Here is a 21,687-nt window from a genome sequence, read left to right as displayed (position 1 = left end):
AACTCGCCACACGGTGAGGGTCGGCTGCCGTTGTCCACTGACGCCTCTGGTCTCCCGTAGCAACTCGATCCCGAATGTCCCGCGTAGCACCGCGATGACGTCAATTTCCTGCGTCCCACCGCGGCTCCCGCGTTTCCCACTGCTTCCACGTCTGCCCGCGACTCCCGCGTTTTCCGTGGCTCCCGCGTTTTCCGCGGCTCCCGCGTCCCTCCGCGGCTCCCGCGTTTCCTGCAGTTTCCTTTCCCCGCGTCTCCCCGTGGCTTCCTTCCCCGCGTGTCCCCGAGGATCTTTTCCCCGCGTCCCCCCGCGGTTTCTTTCCCCGCATCTCCCCTCGGTTTCTTTCCCCGCATCTCCCCTCGGTTTCTTTCCCCGCGTCCCCCCGCGGTTTCTTTCCCCGAGTCTCCCCTCGGTTTCTTTCCCCGCGTCCCCCCGCGCTTTCTTTCCCCGCGTCTCACTGCGAGTCCTTTGTCCGGGTCGATGCTTGGAGTTTCTCAATGTCTCTCAGGTGTTCCGGCTTCTTCCAGGTCTCTCCGTGTCTCTCAGAGCTGTCCGTGGCTCTGCAGCGTCTCTCAGGGCTCTCTCCGTGCGGCAGTAGTCCCTCCGTGTGCCTCGGGTCTCTCGGCGCTGCTCTGGTCTCCCGGCCTGTTCGGGTCTCAGCGAGTCCGGGTCTCAGCCTGTTCGAGCGCCATATGTTGCAGGAAGCACGGCCGAAAGCACGACAGACAGCAGTAGAGTCAGATCATGCTCCATTTTATTGCCCAAATAGCCTAACTTTTATAGTGAACTTAAAAGGGGCGGATAGTGTCTCACACAAGATTATTGGTCAAAAGCACTCAGACAAACAACTACAAGAAAACAGCCCCACCTACATGAAAACAACCCCCTTGTGATTAGCAGTCACGTAGACCTTGTCCTTGAAGCCAGAGGCTGGTAACAATATTTTTCTAAATTCCTCACTTGGGCGATGTGGGAACACTGTCATGGGAACTTCTCGTAGTCACCCTGGTAGCTTGGTTTGCTCAGCTGCAGCAAGCCATGGGATTTTTGCTGTTTCAAAAAATCCCTCAACACTCTGTGTTGCATTTTCTCCCCCTTCCTCTTTGAGGAGAGGGGGAGTGAGAGAGCGGTTGTGGTGGAGCTTGGCTGCCCACCTGAGTAAAACAACCACAGTCCTTTTTGGCGCCCAACGTGGGGCTCGAGGGTTGAGATAACAATAGCATTGGTTGAAGTATTGACAACTAACATACTGGTAGTCATAATGTTCGGTTTTCTGGTAATATTTTTCTGTGTGGCTATGTTGTATGTAGTCCACTCTCTGTTTTCTTTTTTCCTTTACATCTGATCGGAGAAAGTGGTGAAGTCTGTGCTTGTTTTTTTTTATCATGTTGTGCTGTAACATACTGGCCTTCAGTTTTGTTTGGTATTCAGGCCCGGCATTGTTATCTTCCTGGTCTCATGGAGATTATCTTTTTGAAAATATTAAGAATTACAGCGCCTTCTTTTTTGCCCCTAGCAGTCAATCAGTGAATAATATCGGGGGTAGTGCCTTCTACTTTTCTCCCTGTGGGCTAATTACAGCAGCCTTTCAGTATCTTGGATACCCTTGGTCAGATATTATCCTCCTATTACTAGGTCTAGTGTTTGTCTTCCCCAAGGTAAAGCAATTTATTAAGAATATTATCCAAGGACCTGTCCCCAGACAAAGTAGTTGTGGGTGGCAAGGTGTGTGGGGGGATTTGGGCAGGTACCTGTCACAGTTCTCTCCTCCGATGGTCCTTAATTTCACCCCTGAACAAGTGCAAAATCCAAGAAAACTGGTAGAATGTTTGAAAGACGTATGCCCTGACCCTGGCAATACCAGAGAACTCCACCAGCTTGCTGCACTCTGCTGGGGTCTGGCTTACGCCTATCAAATGTCAATTAACATTGCCCAGCACCCTCAAGAGGATAGGGAGTTTCCTGAATTTGATGATGAGACAGCACACACTGTGACCACTCCAGAAGACCAACCATCTATGGTATCAGTCGTCCCTATAGTAAAGACAAAACAGTGGAAACAGAGATCAGGTCGTTTAGTAAGGGAAGAAGCTCCTCCTAAGGATGAGGGAGAAGAGGAAAAGGCAGGCAGCTCTAAAGCAGCGTCATCACGGCAACATCACGGAGAAGATACTGAAATCATAGATGAATCAGAAACTACTCGGTCTCTATTCTTGAGTGAGCTGCGAGAAATACGAATGGATTTCAGTCGTCATCCAGGTGAGCACATCCTCACCTGGCTGCTTCGATGCTGGGATACTGGGGCCAATACCCAACAGCTAGAAGGCAATGAAGCCAAGCAGCTGGGATCCCTCTCTAGAGAAAGGCTCATTGATAGAGTAATTGGGAGAGAGGCACAAGTTCTCAGCCTCTGGAGGCGAATCCTAACAGCTGTGAAAGAAAGGTATCCCCACAAAGAAGATATTGTATACCAAGTAAGCAAATGGACCACTATGGATAAGGGCCTCCAGCAGCTGCGGGAATTAGCTGTGCTGGAGATGCTTTATAGTGATTTAAACAATGTCCAGACACCTAAAGACCCTGATGAAGTCCAATGCACAACATCCATGTGGCGGAAGTTTGTACGGGCTGCACCCTCATCACATGCCAGCACACTGGCAGCAATGGATTGGGAGGAGGGGATGGGGCCAACAGTGGACGTGTCCAATCACCTTCATAAATATGAAGAAAATCTCTCTGCCCCAGTACGGGACTGCATTTCAGCTGTGGAGAGACTGTCCCAACGGTTAGATGAACACATAGCTTCCTCCTCACCTAGACGGAAGAATCTTTTGGCCATCAAGCGCCAGCAGTCTCCGGCTCAAACAAGGGAGAATCCGGGACACATACCGCGAGGTACCTTGTGGTTTTATTTACGTGACCACAGGGAAGATATGAGGAAGTGGGACGGTGAACCGACCTCGGCCCTAGCTGCTCAGGTACGTGAGCTACGGAAAGATACAGCAGCAACAGAGGGCCCCTAGGAGGATTGCTGCCCCAGTTTGGGGCAGCAATCCTCCTGTTGGGCAGTCCCCCAGAGGCAGTAGAAGGGCTAGTATTACTCCTGACCCTGACGAAGAGACTTCTGCTTCACATTTGGAAGAATTAATTGATAGATGCTCCAACCAGGACTAGTGGGGCCCTGCCTCTGGCCAGGTAGAGGAGAGGGACAACCGGATTTACTGGACTGTGGATTCGATGGCCTGGCACACCAGAACTGCAGAAATATAAAGCTTTAGTGGACACAGGCACACAGTGTACCCTAATGCCGTCAGGCCACCGAGGGGCAGAACTCATCTCTATCTCTGGAGTGACGGGGGGATCCCAAGAGCTAACTGTATTGGAAGCTGGAGTCTAACTGGGAATGAGTGGCAAAAGCATCCCATTGTGACTGGCCCAGAGGCTCCGTGCATCCTTGGCATAGACTACCTCAAGAAAGGGTACTTCAAGGATCCAAAAGGGTACCAGTGGGCTTTTGGCCTAGCTGCCTTGAGTACAGAGAAGATTAAGCAGCTGTCTACCCTGCCTGGTCTCTCAGAAGACCCTTCTGCTGTAGGATTGCTGAGGATTGAAGAACAGCAAGTGCCAATTGCGACTACAACTGTGCACCAGCGGCAATATCGCACCAACTGAGACTCCCTGATTCCCATCCATGAGTTAGTTCACCATCTGGAGAGCCAAGGAGTGATCAGCAAGACTCATTCACCTTTTAACAGTCCTATATGGCCAGTGCGAAAGTCCAATGGTGAGTGGAGGCTAACAGTGGACTATCAGGGCCTGAATGAAGTCACGCCACCACTAAGTGCTGCAGTGCCAGACATGCTAGAACTCCAGTACGAACTAGAGTCAAAGGCAGCCAAGTGGTATGCTACAATCTATATCGCTAATGCATTTTTCTCCATCCCTCTAGCAGCAGCATGCAGGCCACAATTTGCTTTCACTTGGAGGGGCATTCAGTACACTTGGAATCGACTGTCCCGGGGTGGAAACACAGCCCTACCATTTGCCATGGACTGATCCAGACAACACTGGAACAGGGGAACGCTCCTGAACACCTGCAGTACATTGATGATATCATCGTATGGGGTAACACAGCAGAAGAAGTTTTTGAGAAAGGGAAGAAAATAATTCAAATTCTCCTGAAAGCTGGCTTTGACATTAAACATAATAAGGTCAAGGGACCTGCACAGGAAATCGAGTTCTTGGGGGTAAAATGGCAGGATGGACGTTGCCACATTCTGACGGATGTGATCAACAAAATAACAGTTATGTCTCCGCCAACTAGCAAAAAAGAAACACAAGCTTTCCTAGGCCTTGTGGGATTTTGGAGAATGCACGTGCCAGGCTATAGTCAGCTTGTGAGTCCTGTATATCAAGTGACTCGAAAGAGGAAACTCTTTCGAGTGGGGCCCCGAGCAACAACAGGCATTTGAACAAATCAAACAAGAAATAGCTCGTGCAGTAGCCCTTGGGCCTGTCCGTACAGGACCAGCTGTGCAAAACACACTTTACACTGCAGCTGGGGAGCATGGGCTCACCTGGAGCCTCTGGCAGAAGACCCCAGGAGAAACTCGAGGCCGACCTCTGGGTTTCTGTAGCCGGGGCTATCGAGGATCAGAAGCCAATTACACCCCAACTGAAAAGGAAATATTAACAGCATATGAGGGGATTCGAGCCGCTTCAGAAGTTGGTACAGAAGCACAACTCCTCTTGGTCCCACGGCTACCTGTGTTACATTGGATGTTCAAAGGGAAAATCTCCACTACACATAATGCAAACGATGCTACGTGGAGTAAATGGGTAGTGTTAATTACACAGCGGGCTCGAATGGGGAAACCCAACCGCCCGGGAATCCTGGAAGAGATTATGGACTGGCCAGAGGGCAGGGATTTCGGAGCACCGACAGAAGAAGTAACTCGTGCTGAAGAGGCACCACCATACAATGAGTTGCCAGAAGACAGAAAGCAGTATGTGTTGTTTACTGACGGATCCTGCCGTGTGGTAGGGAGCCATCGGAAGTGGAAAGCTGCTGTGTGGAGTCCCACACGACAAGTTGTGGAGGCCATGGAAGGGGAAGGTGAGTCGAGTCAGTATGCAGAAGTGAAAGCTATACAACTGGCCCTAGAAATTGCCGAAAGAGAAAAATGGCCGGTACTGTATCTCTACACTGACTCATGGATGGTGGCAAATGCTCTGTGGGGGTGGCTGTGACAATGGAAACAGAACAACTGGCAGCGCAGAGGTAAACCTATCTGGGCTGCTACCCTGTGGCAAGATATTGCTGCCTGGGTAGAAAACCTGGCTGTAAAGGTACGTCATGTAGATGCCCATATGCCTAAGAATCGTGCTACCGAAGAACATCAGAACAACGAAGAAGTAGATCGAGCTTCGAAAATTGAAGTAGCTCAGGTGGACCTGGACTGGGGAGGTAAGGGTGAGCTGTTTGTAGCTCGATGGGCCCATGAAACATCAGGACATCTGGGGAGGGATGCCACATACAGATGGGCTCGTGATCGAGGGGTGGACCTGACCATTGAGGCCATCACACAGGTTACCCATGAGTGTGAGACCTGTGCTGCAATCAAGAAAGCCATGAGGGTAAAGTTTCCCTGGAATAGGGGGAGATGGCTTGGATTTCGATATGGTGAGGCCTGGCAGATTGACTACATCGGACCACTTCCACAAACCTGCCAAGGTAAACGTTACATACTTACCATGGTAGAAGCAACTACTGGGGGGCTGGAAACATATCCAGTGAATTATGCCACGGCCCGAAACACTATCTTGGGCCTGGAAAGACAAGTGCTGTGGCGACATGGTACACCAGAGAGAATTGAGTCCGACAATGGGAGTCACTTCCGAAACAATTTGGTCACCTCCTGGGCCAAGAGACATGGCATTGAATGGATGTATCACATCGCTTATCACCCAAAAGCCTCTGGGAAGGTTGAGAGGTACAATGGACTGTTAAAAACTATGCTGCGAGCATTGGGTGCTGGGACGTGGAAACATTGGGATATAAATCTACCAGAGGCCACTTGGCTAGTTAACAATAGGGGGTCTGACAGCCATCCTGGTCCTGCTGAAACAAAACCCCTACACACTGTGGGAGAAGCTAAAGTCCCTGTAGTGCATGTGGGAAAGTGGATGGGGAAGGCGGTGTGGGTTGCCCCTGCCATGGGAAAAGGCAAACCCACTCGTGGGATTGTCTTTGCCCAAGGACCAGGGTATACCTGGTGGGTAATGCAGAAAGATGGGGATATCAAGTGTGTGCCTCAAGGAGATTTAACACTGGGAGAAAATTAATCTGTCATCCAAGTTATGTGTTGTAGGAGGACACTGCAGAACCAACGACAGGTCAACTTCGCAAGGAACCGGGCAAGTGCAACAGTGATGTGAGCTAAGCTGGTGCTGGTGTCAAGAAAACCAAATTCGCCTGCCCTGAGTGACCACTTTGACAGATGAAGCTGAAACCATCAACAGTTTTTATGAGCATTTTGGGAAAAGACCTATGGAATAAAGGGAAGTACAGACATATAAATGCTTCAATGGACAGAAAACAATGGTGATGAGAACATCTATATACTAAACTGTACCTGATTGTGACACAAATGTTATGGAATAAGAGGTGGAAGTAGTGTTGGATCTGTCTGAGCTGGAGTCACCTTTTCCCTGTAGCAGCCCACACAGTGCTGTGCTCTGCACTCGTAGCTGGAACAGCACTGATATCACTCCAGTGTTGTGTCTATTGCTGTGTAGTGCTGGCACAGCATCAGGACTCCTTCCAAGCCCCCAAGAGCCAGCAGGCTGGGGGTGGGCAAGTGATGGGGAGGGGACATTGCCGGGGCAGCTGACCTAAACCAACCAAAGGGATATTCCATAACACCTGATGTCACACTCAGCAGTAAGAAGGAGGGCTCTCGTGGGGGAGGGGGCTGTTCCTCCTGAACAACCGCTATGCATTTTGAGGCCCTGCTTCCCAGGACGTGGCCGAACATCGCTTCGTTGATGGGAAGTAGAGAATAAGTTTTTTTCTCTCTCTCTGTGCTTCCACGCGGGCTTATTATTTCTTTTGTTTCTTTTTTCCTCCCCATTCCCTTTCCCTTTAATTAAACCTTTCTCATCTCAAACCTCGAGTTCTCTGTGTTGTATTTTCTCCCCCTTCCTCTTTGAGGAGAGGGGGAGTGAGAGAGCGGCTGTGGTGGAGCTCGGCTGCCCACCTGAGTAAAACCACCACACCGTATCAGAACCCAGTCTCCTGCTCGGAAGGGATGGACTTCCAAGGATAGGGTCCAAGGGTAATTCATTCCCTTTGCCTAGGTACAGCAATCCAAATAATATTCCATATGGTGAAACTCCCACATCTTTTTTGTCGCCATTTGAATTCAGCGAAGTGCCAAAGGTAAGCATTTTGTTTGGGGAGCCGAGTTTCCAGAACTCAGTCAATTGCTTCTTTACTGTCTGATTCACCCGCTCTGCCCTTCCAGAAGAGGAAGGATGCCAAGGAGCGTGAAATTTCCACTTAATTCCTAGAGTCCACATTAGCCCTTTTAGCCCTTGCAATATTTGTGACGTAAAGTGATTTCCTTGATCAAAGTCAATATTTTCAATGATTCCATACCTGGGAATTATCTGTTCTAGACTTACCTTAGCTACCAATCTCGCAGTAGCAGATACTGAAGGGAAAGCTTCTACCCACCCTGACAAGTGATTGACCAAGACTAATAAGTATTTAAATCTACCTACTCGAAGGAGTTCTGTAAAATCTACCTGTACACTTTGGAAGGGTTGAATTCCTGGTTCTAGCCCCCTTTGGGGCTGCTTGTGGAAAATTTTCCTGTTTACCTTTTGACATACTACATAACGCCTGAATACTTGTTTAGCCAGAGTATATATTCCCACACATACATATTTCAGTAGCACAGCGTCACACGTTGCTTGAATTCCCCAATGGCTCTCTTGATGTAAAACAGTTAATATTTGCCTCTTTAGCACTTTATTCAGCATTTCTCTCCCATCAGGAAGTATCCATTTACCTTCAGACTTCGTGGCTCCTAATTCCTTCAGGTATAAGATTATAGTGATTTCTGATTGCAAGGCCACCGGCTGGGCTTTTTCATCTGCCACAGAGTTCCCTGGGGCAGTGACTGAATTCCCTTTCTGGTGCTCTTTTATATGCATTATTATTATTACATACTAGAAGTGCAAATTATCTAGGTCTTGCTTTACAAGCTCTTTGTGCACCAATTCCTTCCCCTTATATTTGATCAACCCATACTCCTCCCAGATTTTAGCAAACATGTGAACCACCCCATAAACATATCTCAAATTGGTATAGATGGTTCCTATTGTGGTTTAACCCAGCTGGCAGCTAAACACCACACAGCTATTCACTTACCCTCCCCCCTCCCTCTCTGGGAGAGAGGACACCCCTCTCTCCAGTAAAAGCAAACTGTAGCTTACAGTCTGCTGCTAAAGGGATGGAGAAAAATGCATTAGTGATATGAGTTGTAGCATACCACTCGGCTCCCTTTGATTCCAGTTTTTACTGGAGTTCTAGCATGTCTGGCACTGCAGCACTCAGCGGTGGCGTGACTTTGTTCAGGCCTTGATAGTCCACTGTTAGTCTCCACTCACCATTAGACTTTTGGCACTGGCCATATGGCCAGTTTTAATTTTTGTTCCCCTGGCAGCCAGAGTGAAATTTTTGCGGTGGGGCATTGTTTTGCCACAACATCAATTCCTTTGAATTTAACCCTGCATCGACCAGTTGTTATGCTCAGGGTTTGTGCTGTCTCATGTGTAATTACTGACATTTGGGTTCCGGTGTGTCCTGGTTTCAGTTAGAACAGAATTAATTTTCTTCCTAGTAGCTGGTGGAATGCTGTGTTTTGGCTTAGGATGAGAAGAGTGCTGATAACACCCCGATGTTTTAATTGTTGCAGAGCAGTGCTTATACCAAGCCAAGGACACCTCAGACTTTTGCTCTGTCCTGCCAACAGGCAGGCTGGGGATGCGGTAAGAGCTGGGAGGGGACAGACCCAGGACAGGTGACCCGAACTAGCCAAAGGGGTATTCCATACCATCTGACGTCATGCTAAACAATATATAGGGGTGGCTAGCCGGGGGGAGGGGGCCGGACTGCTCGGGGTTAGGCTGGGCATCAGTCAGCGGGTGGTGAGCAATTGCATTGTGCATCACTTGTTTGTACATATTATTAGTAGTAGTACTATTATCATCATTGTATTATTATTATTATTATTACTATTATTTTCCTGTCTTATTAAACTGTCTTTATCTCAACTCACGGGCTTCACTTTCCATTTCTCTCCCCCGTCCCAGAGAGGGAGGGGGGAGGGTGAGCGAACGGCTGCGTGGTGTTTAGCTGCCAGCCGGGTTAAACCACGACAGTCTTTTTGGCGCCCAACGTGGGGCCCGAAATGTTGAGATAACGGCAGATCTGACCAGAGTGTGTTAAACTAAAATTGGTATAAGTATTAGACCTGCTTAATAGTCACTTGTCATAATGCTGATTGCTTTAATCTCAACTGTGCTGCGCCTGTTTTCCAAATTGAGTATTATAGCACGTTATTTTCCGTATGTGCTCTCTGTCATGTTGTTTATCCTCTCTGGGCCCTGGTTTCAGACCATTATGGTACTGTGTGTTGTATCAGTGGCTTATGAGATGATGAAATATCTGGCCATGACTCTAACCTGGTATTTGTACTCAGTAACATCTTCGATTCTATACTTTGGAAACTGTATTTTGGAAACTATTAGCAATTGTATCTGTTGCCTTTTTTCATTAGGGAGTCAATCTGTGGAGGGGAAAGGGGAAGATAATTTTTCTTACTTGATCACTCTCCCTTTCTCCTTCACCACCCCTGTACCCTCCTTGATCACTCTCCCTTCCTCCTTCACCACCCTCTTATCCTCCGAGTTTATTACAATAGCTCTCCAAGATATTGAATATCCTTGGGATACTCAGACCAGCATAGTCCTGTTGTTCTGCCTCCTGAATGCGCTTCAGGTTCTGCTTAAAGTTAAACAACTACTTAGGAAGCTCATCCGGAGATCTGCCCGGAGGCAGTATAGTTGTGGGTGGCAGGGAGTATGGGAGGATATGGGCAGGCATCTAGACCAGTTGGCACCCCCAGTGTTTTGGAAATTCACCCCTGAACAAGTGCAAAATCCTCAAAAACTGGCAGAATGCTTGAATAAAAGGTGTCGGGATTTGGGAAGTTCCAAAGTAACACAAATCATTGTAACATGCTGGGGCCTGGCTCATGCCTATCGAGCTGCCATGGATACTGCTATCAACTTAGTGACAGACCCTGCGGCCACTCCAAGTCCTGTGACAGATCCAACGGCCACTGTGACCCCTACGGTGGACTCTGCAACCGCTCCAGTCCCAGCTTCTGCAGATGCTCCAATCCCAGCTCCTGCAGCCACTCCAGTCCCAGCTCCTGCAGCCGCTCCAGTCCCAGCTCCTGCAGCCACTCCAGCTCCGGTTCCTGCAGCTGCTCCAGCTCCAGTTCCTGCAGCTGCTTCAGCTCCTGCAGCCGCTCCAGCTCCTGTAGCTGGGTCAGAGAAACGAGCTGTAGCAGTGCAAGTTGACCCTGCAGAGGGTATTCCAACCTCTGTGGCAGACCCTATAACACGGTCAGAGAAACGAGCAGTAGCAGTGCAAGTTGACCCTGCGGAGGGTATTCCAACCTCTGTGGCAGACCCTGTAGCAAGGTCAGAGAAACGAGCAGTAGCAGTGCAAGCTGCCCCTGTAGAGAAGGTGAAAAAATGGTATAGAGATTCAGGTCGTTTAGAACGCAGAGAATCTTCTGCCAAATCTAGGTATAGAGACGACGGAGACGACGACGACGCTGGGCCATCAAGGGTTCAGGAGGAGGAAGATGAGGATGCCGAAAAATCAACAGTAACTACCCGAAGCCTAAACGAGCGTGAGTTACGAGATGTGCGAAAAGATTTTGGTCGCTGTATAGGTGAGCAGCTTGTCACCTGGCTGCTCCGATGCTGGGACACTGGAGCCAATTGTGTGGAATTAGATGGCAGGGAAGCCAAGCGACTGGGATCCCTTGCTAGAGATGCAGGCATTGACAAAGCAATTGCAGATGGAGCACAATCTCACAGCCTCTGGAGGCGTCTCCTCTCAGCTGTGAGGGAAAGGTATCCCTTCAAGGAAGAACTTTTATGTCTACCAGGCAAGTGGACCACTATGGAGAAGGGAATCCAGTACCTGAGGGAATTAGCCGTACGGGAAGTGATTTATGAGGATCCAGACCTCAGACAAACATCCAAAGATCCAGATGAAGTCAGGTGTACGCGACCCATGTGGCGGAAGTTTGTACGGAGTGCACCATCATCATATGCCAGCTCATTGGCAATAATGGCCTGGAAAGAGGATGAGGAACCCACAGTGGATGAAGTGGCTAAACAACTCCGGCAGTACGAAGAAAGTCTCTCCTCTTCCTTACAGGCCTGCATCTCAGCTGTGGAGAAACTTTCTGAAGAGTTCCACCAACTTAAAGAGAATCTATCTTCATCCCCACCTGAACCAACCAGTGTCCACCGACCAAAAGAGAACACTGTGGAGAAACTTTCTGAAAAGGTTCACCAACTTGAAGAGAGATTATTCTCCTCCGTACCTGTACAGAGCAGTGTCTCAGCTATCAGGGGTAGTCGTTCATCCACACAAGGAAGACGATATGGTGGGTACTCACCCCGTGCTACCCTGTGGTTTTACTTACGAGACCATGGAGAGGACATGAGAAAATGGGATGGAAAATCTACCGCGACCCTAGAGGCACGGGTACGTGAGTTGCAAAAGAAAACAATCAGGAAGAAGGGATTCTCTGAAAAGTTTGCTGCTCCAACTTCCAGCAGACAGTCCTTCAAACACAGAAACGAAGAAGATTCCGACCAGGATTAGGGAGGCCCTGCCTCCAGCCAGGGGGAGGAAAGGGATAATCGAGTTTATTGGACTGTGTGGATTCGATGGCCTGGCACATCAGACGCACAGAAGTATAAGGCTTTAGTAGACACCGGTGCACAATGCACTATAATGCCATCGAGCTATAAAGGACCAGAGCCCATCTATATTTGTGGAGTGACAGGGGGATCTCAGCAGTTGACTGTATTGGAGGCTGAAGTGAGTCTGACTGGGAATGAGTGGGAAAAGCACCGTATTGTGACTGGCCCGGATGCTCCATGTATCCTTGGCATAGACTATCTCAGAAGAGGATATTGCAAGGACCCAAAAGGGTTCCAGTGGGCTTTTGGTATAGCTGCCTTAGAGACAGAGGGCATTAAACAATTATCTACCTTGCCTGGTCTCTCAGAGGACCCCTCTGTTGTGGGGTTGCTGAGGGTCGAAGAACAGCAAGTGCCAATCGCTACCACAACTGTGCACCGGCGGCAATATCGCACTAACCGGGACTCCCTGATTCCCATCCATAAGCTAATTCGTCAATTGGAGAGCCAAGGAGTGATCAGCAAGACTCATTCACCTTTCAATAGTCCCATATGGCCAGTGCGAAAGTCTAATGGCGAGTGGAGACTAACAGTGGACTATCGTGGCCTGAACGAAGTGACGCCACCACTGAGTGCTGCAGTGCCGGACATGCTGGAACTTCAGTATGAACTCGAATCGAAGGCAGCCAAGTGGTACGCCACAATTGATATCGCTAATGCATTTTTCTCCATCCCTCTAGCAGCAGAGTGCAGGCCGCAGTTTGCTTTCACTTGGAGGGGAGTCCAATATACTTGGAATCGACTGCCCCAGGGGTGGAAACACAGCCCCACCATTTGCCATGGGCTGATCCAGTCTGCACTAGAGCAGGGGGAAGCTCCTGAACACCTGCAGTACATCGATGACATTATTGTGTGGGGTGACACAGCAGAGGAAGTTTTCGAGAAAGGGAAGAAAATAGTCCAAATCCTTCTGAAAGCCGGTTTTGCCATAAAACAAAATAAAGTCAAAGGACCTGCACGAGAGATCCAGTTTTTAGGAATAAAATGGCAAGATGGACGTCGTCAAATCCCAATGGATGTGATCAACAAAATAACAGCTATGTCTCCACCAACTAACAAAAAAGAAACACAGACTTTCCTAGGTGTTGTGGGGTTTTGGAGAATGCACATCCCAAATTGCAGTCTGATTGTAAACCCGCTCTACCAAGTAACCCGTAAGAAGAATGAGTTTGAATGGGGCCCTGAACAACGACAAGCCTTTGAACAAATTAAGCAGGAAATAGTCCATGCAGTAGCCCTTGGGCCAGTTCGAACAGGACCAGATGTAAAGAATGTGCTCTACACTGCAGCCGGGGAGAACGGCCCCACCTGGAGCCTCTGGCAGAAAGAACCTGGGGAAACTCGAGGTCGGCCCCTGGGGTTTTGGAGCCGGGGATACAGAGGGTCTGAGGCCCGCTATACTCCAACTGAAAAGGAGATACTGGCAGCATATGAAGGAGTTCGATCTGCTTCAGAGGTGGTCGGTACTGAAGCGCAGCTCCTCCTAGCACCCCGATTGCCGGTACTAGGCTGGATGTTCAAGGGAAGGGTCTCTTCTACGCATCATGCAACTGATGCTACATGGAGCAAGTGGGTTGCACTGATTACTCAGCGGGCTCGAATAGGAAACCCCAGTCGCCCAGGAATATTGGAAGTGATTATGGACTGGCCAGAAGGCAAATACTTTGGGATATCACCCGAGGAGGAGGTGGGTCGTGCTGAAGAAGCCCCACTGTACAACCAGTTACCAGAGAATGAAAAGAAATATGCCCTGTTCACTGATGGGTCCTGTCGTATTGTGGGGAAGCATCGAAGATGGAAGGCTGCTGTATGGAGTCCTACACGACGAGTTGCAGAAGCTGCTGAGGGAGAAGGTGAATCGAGTCAGTTTGCAGAAGTGAAGGCCATTCAGCTGGCTTTAGACATTGATGAACGAGAAAAATGGCCAGTTCTCTATCTCTACACCGATTCATGGATGGTAGCAAATGCCCTGTGGGGATGGTTACAGCAATGGAAGCAAAACAACTGGCAGCGTAGGGGCAAACCCATCTGGGCTGCTGCATTGTGGCAAGATATTGCTGCTCGGGTAGAGAACCTGGCTGTGAAAGTACGTCACGTAGATGCTCATGTGCCCAAGAATCGGGCTACTGAAGAACATCAAAACAACCAGCAGGTGGATCAGGCTGCTAAGATTGAAGTAGCTCAGGTGGATCTGGATTGGCAGCATAAAGGTGAATTATTTATAGCCCGATGGGCCCATGACACCTCAGGCCATCAAGGTAGAGATGCAACATACAGATGGGCTCGTGATCGAGGGGTGGACCTGACCATGGACGCTATAGCACAGGTTATTCATGACTGTGAAACATGTGCTGCAATCAAGCAAGCCAAACGGTCAAAGCCTCTTTGGTATGGAGGACGATGGCTGAAATATAAATATGGAGAGGCCTGGCAGATTGATTACATCACACTCCCTCAAACTCGCAATGGCAAGCGCCACGTACTTACAATGGTGGAAGCAACCACCGGATGGCTGGAAACATATCCTGTGCCTCATGCCACCGCCCGGAACACTATCCTGGGCCTTGAAAAGCAAGTCCTATGGCGACATGGTACCCCAGAAAGAATAGAGTCAGACAATGGAACTCATTTCTGAAACAACCTTATAGACACTTGGGCCAAAGAACATGGTATTGAGTGGGTGTATCACATCCCCTATCATGCACCAGCCTCCGGGAAAGTTGAACGATACAATGGACTGTTAAAGACTACATTGAAAGCAATGGGCGCTGGGACATTCAAAAACTGGGATACGCATTTGGCAAAGGCCACCTGGCTAGTCAATACTAGGGGATCTGCCAACCGAGCTGGACCTGCCCAATCAAACCTGCTACATACTGTAGATGGGGATAAAGTTCCTGTAGTGCATGTAAGAAATATGCTGGGTAAAACAGTCTGGGCTACTCCTGCCTCAGGAAAAGGCAAACCCATTCGTGGAATTGTTTTCGCTCAGGGACCTGGATACACTTGGTGGGTGATGCAAAAGAACGGAGAGGTCCGGTGTGTACCTCAAGGAGATTTAATACTGGGTGAGAATAGCCCATGAACTGAATTGTACCATGTTAATTGCTATATAATACTGTATGTTACCACTACCATGACTACTATAGGTGACTAATTAGAATGTATGGAAAAGAGTGTAACCTGAGCATGACATAAATGGTATGGAATAAGGGGTGGATAGATGTCCTGGTTTCAGTTAGAACAGAATTAATTTTCTTCCTAGTAGCTGGTGGAATGCTGTGTTTTGGCTTAGGATGAGAAGAGTGCTGATAACACCCCGATGTTTTAATTGTTGCAGAGCAGTGCTTATACCAAGCCAAGGACACCTCAGACTTTTGCTCTGTCCTGCCAACAGGCAGGCTGGGGATGCGGTAAGAGCTGGGAGGGGACAGACCCAGGACAGGTGACCCGAACTAGCCAAAGGGGTATTCCATACCATCTGACGTCATGCTAAACAATATATAGGGGTGGCTAGCCGGGGGGAGGGGGCCGGACTGCTCGGGGTTAGGCTGGGCATCGGTCAGCGGGTGGTGAGCAATTGCATTGTGCATCACTTGTTTGTACATATTATTAGTAGTAGTACTATTATCATCATTGTATTATTATTATTATTATTACTATTATTTTCCTGTCTTATTAAACTGTCTTTATCTCAACTCACGGGCTTCACTTTCCATTTCTCTCCCCCGTCCCAGAGAGGGAGGGGGGAGGGTGAGCGAACGGCTGCGTGGTGTTTAGCTGCCAGCCGGGTTAAACCACGACACGGTGTCAATAAGAAAATTTACCAATAGTTTTTTGGGTCCAACGGGAATGGCAATGATAGGGTCAGAGTGTCCATTAGAGAGCCATTGAATTGCTAATACCCGCCGAGCAGGGTGGCTCACTGCCCTCCCCAGGGAAAGGAGTTTTTTTGCTGAGCTTCTGCCTCCTCAATTAGGCTTGGTGCAGAAGTTGCAGTTTCCTTATGGGTTGGGACAGACGTGTGTGTGATATATGGCATAATAATTCGTGTCAAGAAGATGGTTGATATTAATAAAGAAAGGGGAGATTTGGGAGTGTGGCCATGGGGGTCAGCAAGCCTCATGGTTGATGATAACATCAGACTCTTAACGATGAGGCCATCAGGAGTGTAAGAGTTTAGAGGGAACAAAGAAGGGTGATTCAGGAGACGCCATGCAGTCTCAGGGTTGCTTGTTCTTCAGTCATTAAGGCATGGAAGTTGCTGGGTGTTTGCTGTTGCTGTTAAGTCAAAGTTGTTTGACCAATGAAAAGTTGTTTTGAAAAGGACTGCTATGGGGTGAAGGGTATAAGAGGGGAACCTGTCCTCAAGATGAAGAAAGGCGACACGATATAATGAAGTTATGTCATCAATAAAGAAGCAGGAAAAAGGAATGAATAGGGACCAGCTAGCAGAACGGAGACCAAGACAGGAACAGGCACATTGATCGCCTCATGAAGATAGGTTCGGCCAAACTCAGCAATCCGCTCAAAGAAGCTCATACAGAAAGTCGCTGGAAATAGGTGCACCGGAGCTGGGAAGAAGCTCAAGCTGAGAGAAGTGGACCCGTGCACACAACTGCCCCTCACTGGTGTGAAATATGTTCATCTGATTCGTGTCAATATGGAACAATGCTAGGGCAGAAGTTGCAGTTTCCTTATGAGTTGGGGGTTTTCTGGTTAGGCAATTCTCCCCAGCTGGAATATTTTTCTTACCCATAAATTGGACTAACATACGGAGGTCCTCCATAGAGACACCACGCAAGAATGGTCGGGGTGCACCCAAAGCTAGGGCTTTACTCCACAACTCACCTCGTTCCCTATTAGGTTTGAACCTCTCTTTGAATTTGGGGTATCTGGGATTTTGAGCGTGGATTTGGTGGACTCGCCAAGAGTGGTCTTGGGACTTAATACTGAATGAACTAATGCAGCCCATTCGGCATCCATATTTATCTATGTCTCGTAAAAAGTCACTCCAGGTGGGAATGGGGGAGTTTGGATTCCGCCTACAACCACAATCATCATCCCTAAGAGCAGCTAGTATGCGATCCTGGGTATTTGCTACAAACATCTTAAGACAATCAGGGAGTCCATGGATGAGAGGAGTTAATCGAACCGGGTCAATAGGAACTAACACTGGGGATTTTCTGAATTCATCTCTTTCATATATCGCCTGAATGCAGGCTGCTTTCTGTACTGCTACAGCCAGGTCAGAATAGCTTGTGGCTCTAATTTCCAGGGGTTCCCCTCTCTCCTGAGGATCTATTCCACCTGCCCAGTATGTTGCCCGTGCAGTTATAGAGTAACTATGGTCTCCTGGTGTGGTGATTAAAAATACTCCAGGTCTCCAAAAGCCTCCTGCCTCTTCTTCACTCAACATAATTTGATCTCCTCCTTCAAGAGAAACTCGCCACACATACTCAACTTCCAATTCCCCTGACTGCCTTGAGAACTTCTCCTGTATTTTAAGCAACTCTGCTGGTGACCATGGAATCGTTCGCACAGTAGTGCGGATTCCACCATCATCATCAACAGTAGTCTCAGTTTGGGAGCAGGAGTTTCCTTAGCTTCCTGCTGAGCACAAGACAAACTGTCTCCTAACACAGCACAAATCACACCTTTACCCTTTCTTTGACCGATCTTTCGTGAAGCCTGACACTGATCATTGTGCTCTACCTTGTTCTCTTGATTTTTCCAAAGTTTTTGGGCCCACTCCTTCCCCACCTGGGAAGGGAAACATTTGCATTTTTGCAGCAGTTTATCCATAGCAATCCTGCCGACTATGCCAATTTCTCTGTCGCGTTAAGGAGTGTAGCTGATTAACTGTTATGGGTCTGGTCGCATTCAGAGCACTGAACTACCATGGTCACGGATTCACCAATAACGTATAACCGCCCTTACTCTAGTCGCGTTCAATAAGAAGTATCATGGCTAGGAACAATGCAATCAAGTGCAATTTATTACAGCAACAGGTACACAGGTTCTTTGGATTGCCGGCGATAGTGACTGTCTGCAAAAGCAAGCTAGCATGCATGAAGTACACAGGTGCGCAGCCTGGAAATTAATGCGTTAAAAGGCACAAAGATTCTATAAAGATTTCTATGTTTCCGCAGAGACACCCAGTATAACCAAGTGTTCAAATCTCACCCAAAGGCGTCCCAATGGGGGGGAAGAGAGGCTCAGCCCGTCGACTGCTCCCAGGAGTCAGGAGGTCCTCAGGATGATGTATTCCCTCGGGATGGTATCTCCCCTGACGGTGGTATCTTCCCTGACATCCCCTCTCTCTTAGGCCAGTTTATATTATTTTCTATCTTTCAGGTGGAGCTTGAGTGACTGTAGTCAAGCATATCTTAGTTATGATTGGTGAAAAGTTCTCCTGTCTCCGTTTAAAGGTATAGGCTCTGAGAAATTCAGAACGCATGCTCAATGAGGAGTGGTCACGCCTTGGAGGCGGGTAGCTTTTGGCGTGGAGGTGTGTTTTGGTATTATAATGATATTATAATGAGCAAAAGTACACTAGGGTACAGCATTTGTCAAAACATGACAGGTCCTTGGCTCAGGGTAGCAAAAAGTGCAGCTTATCGGTCTCGGTGTGCAGAAGAACAATCGCGTCCCCACCTGGTCACAGAGCCTAGCCATGGTGTCTCCACTCCACTCTACGCTCCGTACTGTTCTTAGAGCTAGCACACCAGGTTTCCCCAGCGCGATAGCATCTAAGGTTGGAAGCCTAGGGAACGCTCAGGTAATGCAGCTACGCCCTACCCTGAAAGCCTCTTCAATGCTGTACATTTTCTTTAAAATGTGAATGTTAGTTTTATTTCCCTAGTTACTTTGGGCAATTGCACCACATAATCCACCCCGTGACTATAGTCACTCAAGCTTCACGACATTTGGAATATGTCAGGGATATCACATACATTCTCGGGACGAGGTTTATTGAGTGTGTGTAGATTTTGTACAGATGCTAAACATCTCACCATAATCCAGAGTTTAATGTACAAACTAATTGTCAGTATAAAGCATAATACAGTGAGTATTAACAGAACAACAACAGAGTGAAGCATCTTGTTGAAGATTCCCATGGCAGCTGGTGACCATCCAAACAAAGTGTCGCACCAACTGTGTCTTTCATCTCTCTTTACTCTTTCCATCACTCGATGTATTTCTTTGTGCATCATGATGAACACTAATCAGAGTCTTTTGTCCATTGTCTCAAACTTGTTTCATCAGCCGCTTCAAGCCCTCACGTAACAGCAATTTCTTCACCAAGGTAGGGTTCATTCCAACAGAAGTAGGCAGGGCATGAAGCAGAATATAATGGGGTGCAATAAGTTGACAAAATCTCAAATAAGTTGTCTTAATCTCAGTCGACCTATTTTAAGTAGACCCATTAGTTATTCGGCAACTGATTTGTATTGTCTGGCCAGACGTGGCTTGAAGTTCAGCCATTCTTAGAGAATCATAGAATCATAGAATCATAGAATCATAGAATATCCTGAGTTGGAAGGGACCCTTAAGGATCATCAAGTCCAACTCTTGACACCGCACAGGTCTACCCAAAAGTTCAGACCATGTGCCTAAGTGCACAGTCCAATCTCTTCTTAAATTCAGACAGGCTCGGTGCAGTGACCACTTCCCTGGGGAGCCTGTTCCAGTGTGCAACCACCCTCTCTGTGAAGAACCCCCTCCTGACGTCCAGCCTAAATTTCCCCTGCCTCAGCTTAACCCCGTTCCCGCGGGTCCTGTCACTAGTGTTAATGGAGAAAAGGTCTCCTGCCTCTCGATCCAACTCCATTCATCTTTTGAAAATACTTACTCCTATGTATTTCTATGTAATTCTGTGCCTCTGTAGCCCCAAAGACAGTACACAATTATACATTTGGTGAAAGTAAAAATGTACCAGCAATCAAAATTTGGTTCAGTTATTTTGGAAACTGTCTTAATTTCAGTCGGCCGATTATAAGTGGATCAGTTAGTTATTCATCAACCAATTTGTATTGTCTGTCCAGACGTGGCTTGTAGTTCAGCCGTTCTTAGAGAATCGTTCCAACTCCATTCATCTTTTGAAAATATTTTGTTTCCATGTAGAAGTAGAGAGATTTAGGTCCTTTCTGTTTTGAGATGTTCCAGTGATTGTGCTATACTGTGACAATACATGGTTAGATGCCATGGTGAAACACCTCAGCTCCATGCACAACTACAGTAGCTAAGTTTCCTTTAAGGTCTGTAATTGCATCAAGGTCAGGGTAAAGCATAGCATTATTAATCCAAACTGTTGATTCGTCATCTTCCAGCTGTCCATATACAGTTCGCTCAGGGTTCCTGTGAACACAAAAAAAAATAAAATATGCTCGGTTGTATTCAACCGGCAGGGTTAGAAAGAGGGTAAAATATCAATCTTTGATTTCCCATGCACAGAGATATTTGGGAGTAGTTAGCACCATTGCTACTGTTAGATACACAGAGGGCTTTCACTATCTCTGCCATGTTTGGAACTGTGGCAGTCAAAGGAGTGGTGTTAGCATCCAACTGTCTGTAATCCACTGTAAAATGCCATTGCCTGGTTGGTTTCTTTACCAGCCACACCAGTGAATTGTAAGGTGAATGAGTCCTTTTAATAATGCCTCTTTCTTCCAATTCTGTTACCACCTCGTCAATTCCCATAAGTGCTGCTGCTGACAACAGATATTGCCGAACATTAATGATTTTAGCAGGGGATAAGGGTATGGATGTTTGTAACAGACTCAGTTTTACTGTGCCTGAATCCCTTTGATGTGTCGTGAAACTCCACACAGTTCCATCAGGGAGTTTCCACATACGACCATGCAGTATGTCAAATCCTAAAATATTAGTATATGCAGCACCAACTAATGCTTCTATCCTTGTTAAATTTTGTTCCTCTGGCAACCAGAGTGAAATTTTTGCAGTGGGGCATTGTTTTTCCACACCATCGATTCCCGTGAATTTAACCCTGCGTCGACCAGGTGTTATGCTCGGGGTTTGTGTTGTCTCATGTGTAATTACTGACATTTGGGTCCTGGTATCAATAAGAAAATTTACCAATATTTTTCGGGGTCCAAAGGGAATGGCAGTGATAGGGTCAGAGTGTTCATTAGAGAGCCATTGAATTGTTAATACCCGCCGAGCAGGGTGGCTCACTGCCCTCCCCAGGGATAAGAGTTTTTTTGCTGACACCACAACTCACTCCGTTCCCTATTAGGTTTGAACCTCTCTTTGAATTTGGGGTACCTGGGATTTTGAGTGTGGATTTGGTGGACTCACCAAGAGTGGTCTTGGGATTTAATACTGGCTGAACTTATCCAGCCCATTCGGCGTCCGTATTTATCCATGTCTTGTACAAATTCACTCCAGGTGGGAATGGGAGACAGTCACTATCGCCGTCAATCCGAAGAACCTGTGTACCTGTTGCTGTAATAAATCACACTTGATTGCATTGTTATAGCTCTCATTAAGTGCGACTAGGGTAAGGGTGGTTATATGTTATTGGTGAATCCATGACCATGATAGTTCAGTGTTCTGAATCTAACCAGACCCCAGACGGTTAAC

The sequence above is a fragment of the Netta rufina genome (assembly GCF_964035555.1).
Source record: "Netta rufina genome assembly, chromosome: W".
Classification (NCBI taxonomy): Eukaryota; Metazoa; Chordata; class Aves; order Anseriformes; family Anatidae; genus Netta; species Netta rufina.
Note: the sequence above shows the minus strand (reverse complement) of the source record.